Below are 18,614 nucleotides of genomic sequence, written 5' to 3' on the forward strand. Positions count from 1 at the left end.
TAAATAAAAGCAAAAGACTAACAAATGTTAAAGTTTCTAAAATGGCTGGGTAGAAGGTAAAAGGCAGTAAGACCTAAAGACAAAGCAGTTTATAGTTTGGCCAGACTGTTCTACTCATCATTACTGGTACCCCCTTAAAAACACTTAAATAAAGAGTTTCTGGTATCTGCTTTCTTTGTACACCACCAGAAATATAGGAGAACTGCTGATAATGAATATGAGACCTCAAAATTAACCTAGTTAGACTGGAAAATATCTTAGATCCTTATTAAAATCTTAAATTACAAAGAAATTTACCAAAATTATGCTCAGTAGAAAAGCAAAAATATATCATAAAAAACAGGAAACTTTAAAACTTATTTTCATTTCAAGTACAATCATGTATTTTTTGTAGTATGTTTAGCCAATCAGAATAGTCCTAATACTGCAATAAAAATAAATACAGTCGACCACAATTCCCTGCAACACCAAGAGTCTATGAGTGTGATTTTAAAACAGATTCCTAGTAATATGTAAGTACACAAAAAATAGTAAAGTCCAAAGTCAATACTGGAATTTACATCTTTATCAGAATTACTATTGCAAAGAGACTCCAAGTCTTTAATAGAATAAGAACCAAGACATGGTATTTCCATGTCTGAAAAGTCATGGTCTGATTTGGGATTTTAATTTCTTCAGCTTCACAGCCAATTAAAAACTTCTAGAGCTTTCAAAAATTATTTAGAGGTGAGATGAAGAGGCAATATGACCAGCACATATTTTACTTTTAGCTCTAAGACCATCCATAGTTTTCAAAAACATCTTAGAAGGAAGGAACATGGATAATATATGGAATGGAGTGGTCACACCAGTAGCTGCTAACAGCGCCAACTCAAACATCAGTTTGTTCCCATGGGCTGAGCAGCCAACTCAAACTGAAAATACCCCCAAACACAGGTTAAGAGATGATTCATCCAGGGGAGAGTTAGAAGGGATTTAGATACAGGCAGGAACGGCCAGCAGCAGTCAAGTAATTGACCCAGACATGCCTACATGTCTGCTACCTGAGGTGCAGCCTAAGTGATCTGAAGAAGCAGTTTCAATTTAAGAGCAGAGCCTAACAAAGACCAGAGACTGATAAGTTAGGAGCAGACACCAAGCGCAATGGCTCTTTTCCTCTAACCACTGCAGGCAAGTGAATGTCAGCAGAGTGAACAGCAGCCGCCTGAAGCTCTTGCGTTCAACCCTATTGTGCTGAAATGTCAAACAGGATCTTTGCCACTGGCATAAACATTTTAGAGAAGCTTCAGGGAATATACTAGAGTGCTTATATCTCTGCTGGTTCTCATCTTGCAACACAGGAAAGAAACAAACACAGACTGTGACTTGTAGCAAAGAGTAGGATTGCAGCTGTGAACAGATGAGGTTTGGGAAGGAGGGGAAAAAAAGTCAAGGTTTGAAAAATTACAGAAAGGTCAGTCAGATGCTTACCTTACACATGCAGTTCTTTCAAAACTAACCAGTGCCACACGGCACTCTTAAATATATAAATAACAGATTTGCCTCTGCATTTATAGTCTCATATCCAGAGTTCCCAAGGAGTTACAGAAGTCAGATGCGCAGAGAAGGGTGTGACACTAAGGCCCAACTCAGTGTTAAAAAAAGAACTACTTCTTTTTGGTTCTCTTTGTGCTTATCTGGATGGTGATCACATTAAATGGCAGAAGACAGTAAAAGGGCACTCCAGGCAAATCCTGTTTCAAAGCTTCTTGGCCTGTGGGAGATACTGCTCCTCAAGAAAGCATTCTTTAGGGAATCAGTGCTCCCCCCTCATAACCAAACCCAGTAAACTTTGAGGCACTGTACAATGCCTCATGCAGCCTTTGCAGAAGACACAGGTTCCCACAAATGTGAACCAATATAAATGATCAAAGTAATAAATGCAATACTCATAACCAAGAGGATAGCAAAGGGCAAATACTGCAGCAATGATCTGTATTTTCTCCACAAGGTGGGGTAGTCTTTGATTTAAAACTACTGTGATGTGCAGCTGCATATAGAGACTCCGTTCCCACTCCAGCACTTAGACAAGCTTTACCAAGAGGACAACGGATTACAAATATGCAAGCACATGTTTAGAAGGCAATGTGATGTCCTGAAAAGATAGCCAGCTTTGTTACTTTTTCATCCCTTGTAAAGAATGTACATAACTGTGGTAAGATTGCTGAGAGCTGTGAGTTAAATGGAGCTATATATAAAGCTAATACAAGTTGTGCTCTCACAATTTGAATTAAGTAGAGCGGAGTGCACAATGTGGCTAATTGCATTTATTCTTCCCATTATACTCACATATAATTTCATTTCATCTTAAGAGCTGTGTTGGAAAAATGTAAGACTATGCTAGTTTGTATTTTGTTGGCATTTATTTTATGAACTGCATTCTCAGACTACATTTTACTGCTGTCAAGAACCACAAAACCTTGGAGAGAAGCTGCACAGATTTTTTTTTTTCTTATTTTATGCTATTGTGGCACTGTAACAAAAAGTATTAAAATGGACAAACATTGCTTCTCCATTTAAGGTTTTGTACAATTGTTGCACAGCGAATGACACCCAAATAAATTCCTTTCCCCCACTTTAATTCTGGCAGATATAACAGATTGAGACACTGCTAGACAACTACTAGACTGAAGTAATTAAACAGTGTAATGTGCAAACAGCATTTTAGAGTCAGCAATTAGATCACTCAAATTGGATGTTTTATTTGCCCAAACATGTCTGTCAATCTCATCGAACAAAAGGCTTCATTTGCACACAATACAGCAGCAGACTCTCAAAGCCCTGGAGTGATGGAGCACTGCAGACCACTGCCTGCAGTCAGTGCCCCAAGAGATCCATCACACTGGGGCTTGGGCAAGACTGATAAACACCCCAGAGCCAGCCCAGCTCCCTGCATCTACAGTGGGCACTCAGATCGTGTGTGCAGGCTGTACCTCTGCCTGGATCACTACAGAGTTCTGAAGGAGGAAAAGAGAACCTTCAGGAGCACAGGATGATCTGATCAAATGTGTTTATTCATCTTTTGAAACATCTTTGAATTTTAAATTAGTCACGTGTTTCTGTAACATTCCTGTTCATGGCCTTGAAAGCTGAAGTCTTCAAGCCTAGTCAGAGGGAACACAGAGAAAAAGCAAAGTCCACAATGTGTTTTCTTGATTTTGTGGTTGTTATTGTGATATATTTGAGAGAACAGCATCATAATAAAAACAACATTCCACTGCATGCTCAGCTTCAGACCTCCTGCAGCGTACTAAAAAGAGGAAAACTGATATTCCCATGAGTCCTCTCTGTAGTTCATGTCCACTTATTATCTAAAAAATGGTGTAAGTCAATCCACTGTGTAACATACAAACCTTAAAAAAACTGCCACTTGACAGATCATAGCATCCATTATTTAACACTGAAAAATCCACACAATTAAGTTGTCTGTACAGCAGCACAGGAGACATGTCTTTTATATTCCACCTGTCTTTAATGACCAATGACCTTTGTTTCTCTTTCTCTCTCCTCAGGTTAAATCTTAAGGGATATATTTTTGTCATTATGCTCTCTGTGGAGGAAAGGCCACTTTCCAGAGAAAGCCAAAAATATTATCTGAGAGATCACAGAAAAACTTTCAATCCACTCCTTAACAACGCAATAGGAGCAATGCACACCCTGTATCTTAGATTAAAAAATCTCTCCCCTAATTAAATAGTGTAAAAATACATGCAGATATATTGTAAATAGTTTATCCTAATGCTGACATTAACTGCTCAACACATTGTCCATGTAAAACAGACTGAGACTGTGTATTGGTTTAAACACAAGTACCCAGCCAAACAAAAGAGCACAAAGCATTCAGAGACAGAATATTGCACCACCACAAAGCAGGAAAAAAAATTAAATTTTATGGTGGCCATGAAAACTTTTTATGAAACATTGTCAGAGCATTGTTGAGTCAGTAATAATATCCTGCTATTTACAATGTAACTCTATTCTCTCCTCAAGCCCCCAAACTGAAAATGTCCCACCTCTCCATAACTTTAGATAGCTGATAAAGGCACAGCCTGGGACATAAATCATGTCCATCATGTCAGCTTGGTGTGGATTTAAGATACAAAAGTCCCATCCAAATCACAAACAGCTTTTACACTGATTTCAGTGGGTTTGGAACTAGAACACTTCTCTTTAAATTTAAATTTATTTTGAATGACACAAGCTTCTAGGAACTGCAGCAATAAAAACAGCAGGAATAAATAATGGGATCATTTATAAATAAGAGTGTTGGAATTGCCTGTGGAAAGAAGTCTGCCTTTATTCCTTCTTTCCTGGGACAGGTAATAGCACTTGCCAAAGCAAAGCTTCAAAGAAAATCCTGTAGGAGAGAGGCAGGGGTTTTTTTGTGAGAATACTAAATCTAGAAGCACCATTCCTAAACCCTTACACACACACTCTAATAAGATCAAGGGCTGTAACATCCTTGCCTATAACTAGCACAGGTTGTGGAAACCCAGGGCACTGGGAATATTTCTTTGTCTGCTCTGGGGTGCCCTGACCCATGGAGAAAGTTTACTAGACTTCAAGATGGACTAGAATCCACAAAAGTGTGAAATAGATTATAGAGAGTAGTGTAGGTGTGTCACTTGGTGAGAAATTTAGGTTTTGGGATTTTTAATATGTTGGGGATGGAAGCAAGATGGGGAGCACAGGGTGTTGTCCTGAGTTTCTTCTTCATGCTTCTTCTTCCTTCCTCTTCATGGGTTTGGGTGGCATTCTGTAATTAGGCAGAAAAGCCTGCATTGCAGGATTTTTAGGATCAGTTATTGGATTAAAAGGGAAAATAATTTAGGTGTTAGCACTTAATTGGATAGTTTAGTCTTAAAAGACCTTGTAACAAGAGACTGTTAGTCATTTTGTGCCTTCTAATGAAAAGCCAAACTCACAGCTGTGAGACTGTTTTACTGATAAGAAGTAATAAACACCTGAGTCTGAACATAAACTACCGTCTCAAGTGCCTTCAATCCAGACCCAAAGAAACCAACAACTGGGACCCCCACACCAGGCTGTTGTGATAGTTGGCTTTATTGTGTTCCTACCAAATGATTCATATCTCCTGGTGGCTGGAAAATAGGAGGTACCTTCCCTTTTCTCAAGGGAAAGATACCCATTCACTGAATTCACCAGAGAACTCACAAGAGACAAACAGAAAGGAGAAGTCAAACTGAAGGCAATGGCAGCAGAACCAAAGGAGAAATCAAGGACTCATCCAGGTCCCAGGAGTGGCCCAGAGTCCCTGTGGGCCCTCTGAGGTGCTCTTTGGTAAATGGAGCTGCTGCTCTTTCTGTGGCACAGCTTTGCCAGTTCCTCTGGCACAAAACACAGCCCACCTTCACTGGGGTTCCCTCTCCTGCTGCAGCACGTTTGCTCAGGAGAGGCACTGCAAGTGGCCTGGTGGTGACTGCATCTGGCCTCTCCAGAAGGAGAACCTAGAAAAGAAAGCTCTGAAATATGTGGCACATGCTCCCAGTTCCCACCTTCTCCAGGCTGGTGCAGAAATGTCAATATAATCTCAGCTATATGGTCAGTCACACCACAGACTGGAAGTATTGTACTGCAGCCCTTGATCCATAGATTTTCCACCTCATGCCATGGGCCCGTACACAGAGGCCAGCATCAATTTAGCATTTCAGCAATATAAAAGCTCATAAAAATATAGAACTTTCTATTTCAGCAAAATAAAGACCTTTCTCCCTTTTTTTGTAACCATGTGCTCTTTGTTTACTTTTGCCATCGTGTGAATGTCATTAGAGTGAGGTGGGGGAGGTGAGAAAAAAGGAGATTGAAGGCATCATTGCATATTATTATCACTTACCATATTACCTTGCCACTGATGCTTCCATTTCAGATTTAAGTAAAGAAAATCAAAACTATTAGAAGCAGCTGATAAAAACAAACCAAAGCACTGGAGTGTGATGAAAGCAAAGGAAGATTATTAATCTGTTGCAGTACAGGAGAGAGATGCAATTATAAGATTCAAGGGAAATAAAGCAGACAAAAACATCTGCAGTGAAAGTCTAATCCTTTGAAATGAATTCATTTACTAAATACTCCTATCTTTTGAAGTTTAAGATTCACAGCAAATATTGCTGCTTGTCAGAAAAGCTTTGACAGAACACACTTTGAAATACTCATCATCCAACTCTAAGGATGTAGTAGGGATTAGGAAGAATGTGTTTTCTTTTTTATTTTTTTTGAGGTATCTATATGAGCATTGAGAGCATTATTATGCTTTTAAGGGCACATTTCAAGGAAATAAAAAAAGAGTTGTGAGGTTCTTTTTTTCTCTCTGTTTACAAAAGAGCTCTATGATCTTGAGCACTAAAGTGCACTGAGCTGTTCACACTGTATAAAACATGTACACTGGGTCTGCTTCTAAATCACAGATCAAATAGCCCTGCAAGTGAATGAGAAAAATGAACAATATTTGCAAAAAATACTGACAAGCAAAAATTAACAGGTATGCCAAAAGATGGGAAGCTAAAGCAGCAAGGAGGGCAGGTGATCCAGGGCCTGACTATAGACTCCTGTCTGACATGTGGAATCCCCATCACTGGGGAGCTTTATGAACTGATTAGTGAGGGATGGGCTAGATGTGTGTCTGAAACACATCCAGCCTGGCTGGTCTGTGATTAATATCTCTTGTTTGCATTACAGCAGACTGAGCCAGGAATGAGGACCCCCTCCCCTAGCCACTGCACACACAAACCTTTATTCCAGTAACTTCAGAAAGGCTGGAGACCACTCACAGCATTCATATAATTTAAGTGCCAAGGTTCCATGAACCTCTGCAGTAAGGCTTGATCAAGAAGTTCAGCTTGCTTCTAGGTCTTTCCTTCTCCATGTCTGATTAAGCAGGACCTACTCATTTTAGCCTAAATGCCATGAAAGGGGAGGGCAGCAAGCAGGAGATGGGGCACTGAGGTGTACCCAGCCTGAGATGTTCACAGGAGGATCAGTGAGCCCCAGCTGCCAAGGGATGTGGAGACAACAGCCCCTCAGCCTCACCTAAAGCCTAGCAAGCTTCTGTAAGGTGCTACCACCTCCTGACCATGAATTCAAGAGCTGTTTTACAGCAACACCACATCCCCACACAGCACGCCTCAGCAGAGCTAGTCCCTGAACAACAAAAAGATTCACCTATGTGCTATACATTCCTCTGAATCAAGTGTCATGCCTAAAACTTCATTAAGCTCTATTCTGCTTCATAGCAGCAGAAAGAATGAAGTTTTAATTTATGCCCTTGCCTCTCCAAAACAGACCCCACAATTCCCTCAGACAGGGAGCCATTTGGGATAATATTTCTCTTAAAATCACAGAGAGCTAAAGAGGGTAAAAGGATACTTCCACAAAGCAAGATTTAGAAACTACACTGAATAAATACTGCAACATTGATATTTGCAAGTGATCCTATCTAGATGACAAAACCAATGCATCACCAAACCTCTGTGCAGGCTGCTGTTCAAGGTGCAAAGGCACTGTACACACATACTCCCAAAATGCTCTGTAGGGCTCTCTAAAATCCAGCTCACAGGCATGCACACCCACCTCCCAGACACCCTACTCCCTTAAAACAGGCTGGATCAAATCAAAGGAGCCTGTCATCAAGGAAGAAAGGAGCTGCAAAGGCTTCCTGTCAGATGGTAAGCAGGACAAGATGGTGACAAGTGTGCCATCTGGCAATTTACTTCTCTTCCCAGGCTTCAGCACACAGCCCGGATTGAAAAGCTTGCAGGAAATCCTTCCTACACCCACTACTTCTCAGCTTCTGTGTTACTCTCCTCCTCATCACAAAGAGGGCAATGTGTTGCTTTCTCTCAAGGTACAGAGACCACGGAATGACCCACAGTTGTTGGTATCACTGCAGCACACCCAGAACTGCCTGTCCCATTTCAGTTTAACTGTGTCCTGCTGTGGCATCCCAGGCTCCAGAGCCTGAGGCAGACAGGTGGTGCTCTTGGAGGCCGCACAAAAAGCAAATCACCAACAGTCTCATCCCACTGGACTGCAGAAAGAATAATCTGCTTTGTTCTGCATGCAGTCAATTTTGAAATCAGGGAGGTGTTGCACACACCTCAATACAGGCAAATGGAGAGAGAACAAGAACCAGGCTCCATTCATGAACTGGAGACAAAGACTACAAACTACACCTCAGCTTCAAGGTGAAGCCACAATGTGTAAAGAGTTTAAATCAACACTTGAAGATTCAGCTTGGCAGAATCCACACCTCGAGTCCCAGTGATTTCAAGTATCTAAGCTATATCTACTTAAGATCTCCACTTGTATTAGAAAGCCAAGGGAATTGTTTCTGTTTGTGAAAGAAATAGATACATATAGTAGCATATAAAAATATATATTACAAGTCAAGTTAAAGGAGAAGCTTCTAGTACAGGACATGATAGGTTTATTTAAGAAATAGTTTAAATTATGATAAGAAGTAAAGAACACAGAAATTAAAACCAAACCAGTTAATTAATAGTATACAATAACTCTCAAAAGATCTTTATTCTGCAAATTTTTCTAAGCAGTTTGCATTTTTAAAAAAGTTTCAGTGCCTAATAACAGTTGATACTAACTGGCTGCATTATTCACTCAGGAGCATTATACAAACAGAGGGAGGGATCATGATTTCAGCAGAACCCAAACATGCAAAAAATCATTTGCAGTGAAGCTTCCCCATTCCCCTGTCTTCATCACAAATAATTGTCCTTTTAATTAAGACATCATTGCTCAGATATCAACTTCTCTATTAAAATACTGTGAGAGAGAGGAGGAGTACCAACATTCTGATGAATTTTGATGTATTACACAATAGTGTGAGTTGTAGTATAGGGCTTGGATGATGCACACATCACAATGTCAAGCCCAGTGCTATTCTGCTAGTTGCATCAGAGTAAATACAGAGACTTGTTAGATTTCAGTGGAGTTTCTGCTGCTGTAAACATTAAAAAAACTAGAAGAGATTTAGTCCTGGAATAGGAATATACATTAAATCCAACATGATTTTTAGGAAAAGTGGTTGGTGATAGCACTCAGAAAACCCAGCTGATTGCTTAACAAACAATTATATTTACAGGACAATAAATGCATTCAACCAGCTATCACATAATGGCACATTTTTATGGGCTTTAAGCTGTGTCTTTACAAAAAACTTCATTAGGCTACTAAGATCCTTTCACCATTATCTTCAACTGGAAGAGCAGCAATAAATCAGGTCATTGTTCAGGATCTTGCTCTGATCCCTTACAACTGAAATTCTCATAAACATTTAATTTAAAAAAAAAGTAAGTACTGAATCACATACAAGGTTTTTCAGCTGTGGAAACACCTCAGAGAATTAAGATGGTTTGGAATGAGGTGATTTTTTTTAGCAAATTAGTAAAAAGCATGAAATAAATTCAAACTACAGGTGAATCAACTCACCTCTCTGTATAGAATACACCTTGCTCTATCTACATCCCAATTCAAATAAATCAGTATAAGGAAGAAATTTACTTCAGTTTTATGATATAATAAGCTAATCTCTTTACAGTAGATTTTTGACCGATTTCCATAAGTTTTGTAAAGCTTAAAATAGACACAAACTTCCTGCACAACTTCCATAGCTTCTCTTGTAATTTGCTCTCAGAATTATCTTAGATAAATACAGGTACATTTATCCATACAGTCTTTTGCAGATTGTACATGCAGACAAAGTGTAGTCTGTGCCAGGTCCATATTGCCTGCACTACAGAAGCCCGGGTGTTAGAGCTATGTTAGTGCAGCACTATTCTCCAACTATGTACCTCTAGTTCTTAGCACAGTGCTAATAACTTAGGTTAGTTTTCTTTGATTAATTCTTTCATTTCTCCTCTCTGCAACTTCATGTGCCTTTGCCATGGTCACTGAAATGGAAAGGCATTCTCCTGCCTTTTGATTTCTCCACTAAACCACACAGAGAAGAGTAAACCTATGGACTTTCTCTCATGTTCATCAATTTACACAAACCATGTGTTCTTTTTTGTTCTTTGCCATGTTTTTATTTTGTTTTGTTTTTTAGAACTCCCAAACCATCCTCAATAACATTAAGAGGTGGAATACTCCCTCAAACTATAATTATGTTTGATTTTTGAACAGTCAGATTAATTATCTTCCCCACAATGGTATTGTTATCTTTCTGTTAATAGAGTTTATCTTTCTTTACTTATTCATTGAAGTATCTCCCTGTTCATCTCTCTTGTGCTCACTGTACACTGCCTTAGATGTAGAAAGGAGGTTTTTGTTACCCTCATTTAAAAGAACCTTTGAGTAGTATCTTTTTTCTTTGTTTGTTCAGTCTACTTCTCTGCATGTAGTAACTAGATTTCCTTGTTTTGCTTCATTGTTCTTTACAATTCCTTGACTCCTCTTTTCAGCTGGCTGTCATATACTATTTGAATTTCAATCTTCAGATACTCCTTTTCTGTGATACCATTCCTCGTCCCAGATGGCCAAAAAAAAAAATGTTCATTTGCAATAACTTTGTTGCTTTATTTTTCTTCTTCTTATCTTCACAAACTTTCTAGCACCATCCTCTTTTTTCAGACTGAAATAGAACCAGCAATACTACTCTAACCTAACTTCCAAGGCCTTCTCTAGATTTCCCTTCACAAAAAGGTCATAAATCTTCTTAGCCAACCAAAACACAATCATTTAACTTTTCTGGGGTCTTGTTTAAAGAGTGTGCCATGATCAGATTTTCCCTTCTTCCTCCCCCTCTACAGAGGTTTAATTTTTGCCTCTCCTCTTTGTCATTCATAAGTCAAATATTAGTGTAAGATATGGCTTGGGAGGGTGTGCAGGAACCACGAGGAGCTGCTCACAGTATGCAGGAGGGATTCTGGAGGACATTTGGGAAGGTGACTGCATCCTCGCTTTTGCTTTAACACAGGCAGCTAACCAGCAATTCTAAGTGTTAAAAGGGGTCATGGCACACATGAGTGAGTAATGGACATCTGATCTCCAGTCACAGGACATACCAAGTGTAAACAGGGGATTCTGACATGGTAAAGGGGATTAAATCTAAACAGAGGAGGCACATATTCATTTACTGGATGGAAATCCACAGAATCTCGGTAAATAATTGCAGCCCATGTTAACATGAAAATTTAAACCAGATAAAATTTTAAAAGCAGAACCCTGAAAGGAAGGCCTGGATAAGAAAAGCTAAATGCTTCCATAATAAATGTTCAAAACCCAAGGGAGGCACATATAAACTACCTAAAAGAGGCTTCCTAGAGGGGGTTCTGTGGGAGATGAAGGAACTCTATTAAATCAAGAGGCAGCACCTTACCTTGCTCACTTCAGGTCTTGCCACAAAGCACTGTGTAAACACCAGACACAGTCAGTTGTAGCTTCTCTTATTCCTTTGCTAATTGATAATTCTGTTGCTCTTGCTCTACTTTGGGAGAACAGTTACCAGCAAAAACAGTTTATTAAGCATATTTACCCTTGACACTACCTGCAGTCTGAACCTTAGCCAGCCTGCAGTGTCCCAGGCAGTTCTCAGCATGATAGTGTACAACAGGGACTGTATGAATGGACAGCAAGATGACCTGGTTGGTTGCAGAAGAGCTCCCCTGCACAGATAAAAAATTATTTACTATGCACTTTCAGGAAAAGAGGGCAAAATCTAAACTACCTTATCCATTAACATAGAGAAGCTTGCAATAGCCTGCCATGACAAAGAAGCTATTACCTCCTCATCTTTTTCTAAAATCATCACTGATTTTGGTCCCCCTAGTTGCCCTGCAATGGTAGGAGATTAGGAAAACTAGGAGTATTGACTGGAAACAATTGCCTGACATTTCCTCCATTCAGATGAGCTATTCTTTCCTTCTACTATCTGGTTAAATCAGAAAGCCTTATACCAAAAACACTCTTGCACATGGTGTGGGCCATTTTGAAACCCTGTGCAATAGAAAAGATGAAGGGAATAGGACAAATAATGGAAAACAAACATTTCCATGAATCCAGCCTCTCATTTTGATTCTGGTTTTTTGTTCCCTTTTCCACATCCCTTCACATGTATGAGTTTGCATTTGCATAAATGCTGAGAATAAGGGTCCATACAAATACTCATTCATATGCAAACAAGGGTATTCACTCTCATTCCAGAAGTGTTTGCCCTCTGTTTACAAGGCTTCAGTAGCAAAATCACACAGCAGAAAAATATCATGAATTCCAGCTGGTCAGTGATATCCCACCAATAATGCTCACTAGCCCAGAGACAATGAAAACAAGCAAACAAAAACACAATGATGTTCATAGTGCTGTGATACAACTAGGTAGTAAGAATAATATACACAAATCAGACTCTGCACACACCACGCTTATAAAAATACTGCATTTCCTGATAAGCTGGCTGCTTCCTAAAGACAGAGTCACATCTACCACAGTGGAGAATGCCTCAACAGCTAGCTCTGCTTTCTGCTGCCACACAGGCAGGCAGATTTGGGCTTCAGGGTTTTCTCATTTGTTTCATTACGATGCTCAAGAGTCCAGAAAGAAATGGGAAACTCCCTAAGTGATGGTTGGGATGCTCACTTGGGAATGGAAGCAGCAGCATTCAAGTCACTGGTATCAATGTCAATAAAACAAGTATTCAAACTCGTTTTTATATGCTCCTGATAAATCAGCTCACTGATCTCTTCTGTGGCTGATAACTCTCTGTCACACTTAGCTACTGAAACTGCTCAACTTCTTCCCTCCCACTCTCCCTTTGGCCAGAGGTGAATTGAGTGCACTTACCCACAGTGTTTAGGATCAGCTCCTCTTTCAAGCCAGTCTCCTGGCTTTCTGATGGGTGCTGGGCATTGTTCCTTATTTCTGAAGTGAGCATTTACACGGGGTTATGTGATACACAGGGACCTCATCCCTCCTTCCTCTGTTGCTCAGATCACCCGCTCTGGGAGGTGTTGGTTTTGGGATGTATCAGCACTTTCTGACAGTAGTTTTGGTCAAAAAAAACCCCCATTTTGTCTTACCATCCACATTCTTCAAGAGCAAAAGGCCAAATCTGAAGTATGAGCTATTCAACCCCCCACAAAATGAGAAGCTTTAAGTACAAAATGTTAGTTGTTATGGATATGAATCATAAACTGTGAAGGCAAAGCATTGTTCTAGGACTTTTTCCCAGTTAATTCTTTGCTTGTAATAATTCTGCAAGTGATTTCAGATGTGCCCTTCCTGCTTTCACTTTCATCCTTGAAAGTGAAAGTGAACATTGGGGAATGTTCAGAGAAAAGTAGTTTTATTAGATAACAGGCAATTTTTGAACCATCTTAAATAAACTTAATTTCAAGGAAACAAAGAAATGCTGGATCATATCTTGGCATCATTTATGACAGTGCAAACATATTGACACAGATTTTGCTATCAAAATTTATATTTTGCACCCGTTGCCTACAAAAAAAAAAATAGGGAGGAGAAAAGAAAGCAAAAGAAAGTCACAATAAGATCAAAATTACAGTTAAGTTTTTAAAAATCTCTTTACAAGAAAGGCTCCATTTAGGAATCAGGAGTTCACACCTGGAGTGGTGACCAGGCTGCACCTGCACTTCTCAGGAGCTCTGGCAGCCATGAGCCTGTTCCTCCACTGGTGTCAGAATGCCAGGAAAACCCAACACACCTGAAAATAGCCCAGGGCATGATTGCAATTTATAACAGAAATGATAGGACACATATTTTCACTGGGACAAACCAATGGTCAATCTAACTAAGAAGGCAATGGTTGCAAAGCAAAACCATTTTGGTAACACATCTCAAAATGTACTGAGATGGAGCTCACTCAACTTTCTTCATAAATTTGAGTGAGTTCCTTAGACCAAAACAGCAGTTTTAGGGTTTTAAAAATTAACTATTTTATACTTTCCCCACAAGACACTCTGCTCACTGGAAGCATGTTTGGTTAAAGTACACCATTTACTTCCAGTTTTTTCCTCATTTTCAACAGATTTGCAAGAGGCTAAGCAAGGAGCAGGAGACACACAACTCTTCTGTTCTGGTGTGTATTTTGAGAGAGACTTGTTTTTCAGTCTCTTAATTTACAGTTTGTATTTGTATAGAGTATAAGCTGTGTGAGGAAAGCAATTGATTTACAGAACAGACTGCACGCAGCAGATACAAACTGACTCCTCTTATCAAATAGGAAAGACTTTCTCAATGCAACAGCTTGGTGCAGAAGAGCATGCTGAGCTGAAAAGCAAATACAGCTATCTGATTAATTGATTCTGACCTCATAAATATTATACTTTGGGGGCTCTAATGGAACTTCCTGAGGGTAAATTGCATGGTTCACCTCATTCATTTATATCTCTGGCTGACAGATGTACATTATGAAATGTCACTGAATATGCTGGCAATAAATGAGGTATAACATTAGCATCTTGGTTCTGTTTTCCTGAAGGAACACTTTTGTTAAATGAATCCCACAGCAGTAAAAATATTATTCTCCACTATGTACACTTATTTCTATTTTAATCAGGCTTGCAGAAATATATACAGGCCTTCCAAAAACACAGCACCCCAGTAAATTAACAAAACAAGATGCTCTTTTGTTGTGCATGTTTCCATTGTGAAGCTATATTGTTGGACGATATTAGGCTGTGACAAGCATTTGATAGTGTAGTAGTTGCACTAATGTTATGGTTATTATCTTTACTACCGTGCAGTGAAACACAGTTAATTAAAATACAGTGAAGAAATCGCTCCCTTCCCCTGCCCACTCATAAATGAGATGATAAATTTGTTGTTGTAGTCAGCATATAGGGTCCCTTGACCTCTCTGCATGTATTTAGGCATTATTCTATTTTATTTCATTTTTTATTTCGTTGCCATTTGAGACTGATAAAACTGCACATAAAGGGCTTGGGAATAATGGCAAATAACCATGACATGTGTAGCTTAATGAAATTATATACTGTGGTGCATTGCAATAAAATTCATAGGAATATGTGCCCCACTACTGTAAGACTTGCAAATTCCAATAAACCATTAATCCTTGCCACGAGCAGGCCATGACTGCAAAGGTAACTTTGCCAAGGAGTGGGGAGAGGGGAAGGAGAAAGGAGGAGGGAGAGAGGCCGAGGGAAGGAGAACAGAGCTACTGGCGAGTGTGGTTGTTAGAGAAAATGAACCATCCCTTTGGAATTAAACCTGCTTCCAACTATCCCCCTTCCTCCCACTGTTAAGGCATAATTGTTATAAAGGACAGCACTGGAAAAACATGTAATTTGTCTCTTACTAGTCGCCGACAGGTATTGCAGGCTTAGGAGCCCAAGTGAGGCTGACAGATATTTCATCTTGTAGTGCTACCTCCAGGACAGCTTCTGAAGAGCTGCACAGTGGCTGCACCTCTGCACAGAGAGCAGCAAGCCCCCACTTGTACTTGCTTCCCAGCCACTGGCCACAGACATTTTCCCCTCCAACAAATCTTTCTCAGCAAGCTCCAAACCTCTCTCTTCAGTTTTTCAGAAAGGGAGTGAAGGAGGGTGGCCAGTGGGGTTGGGAAAATTGACTATTACAGGAATTTTCTGCAAACAGAAATTGAAAATGAGTGACAGAATTTGTACCTGCTCTGCTACTACATCTGAGCCTTTATTGATTTACTCTCTGGCACAGACTGCAGCTGGACTGTAAAGGGACCACACAAGACACCTCTGCCTTTGCATAAAACCACAGAGGTCAGCTGTCACTTCAGTACTTTTTTGACAGAGTTTATGCTTCCAAAAAGGGTATGAAAAGAAGAAAAATGTTTTAGGTGCAAAGAGTATCATCTAGCAATAAGAGCAGGAACACAAGGCATTGTTTTTGTAACATCACTTGTGCTGCACACTGTGAAGGGTTCTGGGAGCTGCCAGGCTCTGCAATTTGGCTCAAGGTGGCTGCAAGGGGAGAGCAGTGTCCTTGGCAGACAAGGATACCTGGGCCCCAGGAACAGGGATGCTATGAGAAATCCTCCTCCTTGCTCCACTGTAGTTTACTTTGCCTAGTCAAAGTCATGAGTCAGGCCTCATCAGAATCATCAGGATTTTTGGTTTGGAGTTTTTTATTTTGTTTTGCTTTTGATTTTTTTGTTTTTTGTTTGTAATTTAAAATAAGGATGAGGGGAAGCAAGTTGTAAATTCTGTAACACTGCCTTCCCTGCTCAGACTTTATATTTCTCATCATTATTCTGCTAATGACTTTGTAAATCCTACTTGCAATGTTTGCATGTTAGGATGTTTGCTAGCATACCTGTCTATTAAAACAGGAGTGGAGAGATGTTAAAGATCAGTAAATAGGATTTCTACTCCAGAAAACCTTTAGAAGGTGGATATGCTTAGATGCAGATAATTAAATACTAATACATAAAAACAAGAAAGACAAATAGGAAGTAAAATTATGGTTATATTGGATTTTTTTAACATATGGATTTCTTTCCTGTTTATATTTTTCTACCATTTAAGAATACTTGTCTCTTCTGCTTCTATCTTGCACACAACTGAGAAAAACAAAACACATAGAAAACAAAAATAAAGCAAATACAAGTGCTTTACAAATACTAAATGCTGCCTAAATACCAGCGCACACACACACACACACACCTTGACTAATAGCTAATCTGGAAAAAACAAGGGAACTACCCCACACTGCCCCATACCAGGAAACATTATCCCATGCATGGTTTCCTGGCTGATAAACCAGGGTCCAAATGATACAATATCCAGTGCCATAAACCTAAACTTGCAAGACACTACACTGCTCAGTGTCTCCTGCTCACAAGGGGCAGAGACAGGGTTTTGCCCTGCTCCAAAGTGTTGTGCACCATCAGGCTGTGAATATGACACCAAACTGGACAACTATAATCCAGTCCAGCAGGGAGCACTCAGTACATGCCACTAACTCTGGCTTAACCATGGTGTGGAAAGCAGATCACCAACAGCAAAAAGAGTCTGCTTAAAAATATTAACCATATCACACTTGTACTTAGTGTACAGTGTCTAGACAGTATTGACTGCATGCATCCTCCCAGGGACAGCTCTCTGAGACCTGAAGCTGTGCTGCTATAATTAAAGCCTACAGTCTTTTGAAGTCACTTGCTTTTACACTCAGAGTTTTCCTGAGCAGCCTTGCAAGCAAGGCAGCAATATGCACTTCCCTAACATAACAGGTGGGAGATGAGGAGAGGGGGAGCCATCTTTAAACAACTGAGAGCAAATTTAACTGTTTTTTAAGGCATCATGGAGGATAGAAATAATGTTCTATTCATTTACACAGAACATAATTTCTTTCTCTCTTAAAATGTCCAGTATATTTGTTTATAACTTTGTTCCCTAAACATCAACCACAACCTTTAACCATATGTGTGCATCAGTACTTTTTATTTTCACCGCACAGACCAGGTTTGCACTACACAGACAAATAGATTTTTAACTCTACAGCTTTACTTTTCTTACTAATTTGTTATTTTATTTTTACCACAAACCCCACTTCTATAAATGGCCCTGCCAAAACATCATTTGCCTCTAGCAGCCCATGTTGCTCTAAGGGTATAAGAGCCAAGGACCCATTAAGCTGTCTTAAAGCCCCAGACTTGACAGCTTCTCATTGCTTCCCTCAGAAATCAGCTGGTTGGTGTTTCAGAAAGCAAGTCAAGCCATGCAATAGTCATGGCATATTGTGGCACATATTGTAAGCAGTGTTTGTTTGGCCAGCAGTGCTTTAGGAGCTGAAGGTCACCAATAGTGCCATCCAGCTCTCAGTATTGTTGTTGGGCAGCACAGCAGACACATCATTCAAAGGCTTTCCTATTCTCAAGGGACATTTCTATTAAAAATAAAAAAATAAAAATAAACATTTTTAAAATGCCTAGGCTGTTCTTTACATTTAAAAGACCTGAAACGCATTGCAGTGCTCTTCCTTTTAGAGCTGGTACCCATATTCTTCTGTTACCCATTTCTCTTTTCATGCTAAGGATCAAGAGGCACTCTGTCAAGGGCATTTGCAGCATGATCTCTCTCTGCTATTTGTGATTCTAGAGCTGCCCAGATAAGGTCAGAGCAGAATAACATGTGGCCAGCTCAATGTGAATATCTATGGAGGGAAGGTCAAGGAGAGCAGAAAATAAATGAGACCAAATACTTGCTAGAGGATGAGGAGAAAACAAAAGGAGCTCAAGAATCTAAGCTGACAGTCTTAAATACTCAGCAATAATGCTAACAGTGGTACCCCCACAAGAGACAAAGTAGCATAAACTGGAAACCAGTAATATGTGCAGAGCTTTGTTTAAAATTAGGGTAGCTATCCATGATGAAGAAACAGAGCCTTTCTGAGATGGTGAAGGGGTGAGCATTTGGCAGACACCAGTCAGTAGTGTAGACTTGCAGTACCAGAGACTGGCTATGCAAAGCTAACTTACAGGAAAACAGTAAAATTAATAAAAATCAAATCAAAATTTTTGCATGGAAGGACAATTTATTTCCCCTCTCTGACCTTTCAATACCCCTTGAAGACGTAAACAGTGGCATTCCTCTACA

Source organism: Melozone crissalis, unplaced genomic scaffold (genome assembly GCF_028551555.1).
Source record: "Melozone crissalis strain CALT ecotype California unplaced genomic scaffold, PUWL_Pcris_2 ptg000042l_1, whole genome shotgun sequence".
Classification (NCBI taxonomy): Eukaryota; Metazoa; Chordata; class Aves; order Passeriformes; family Passerellidae; genus Melozone; species Melozone crissalis.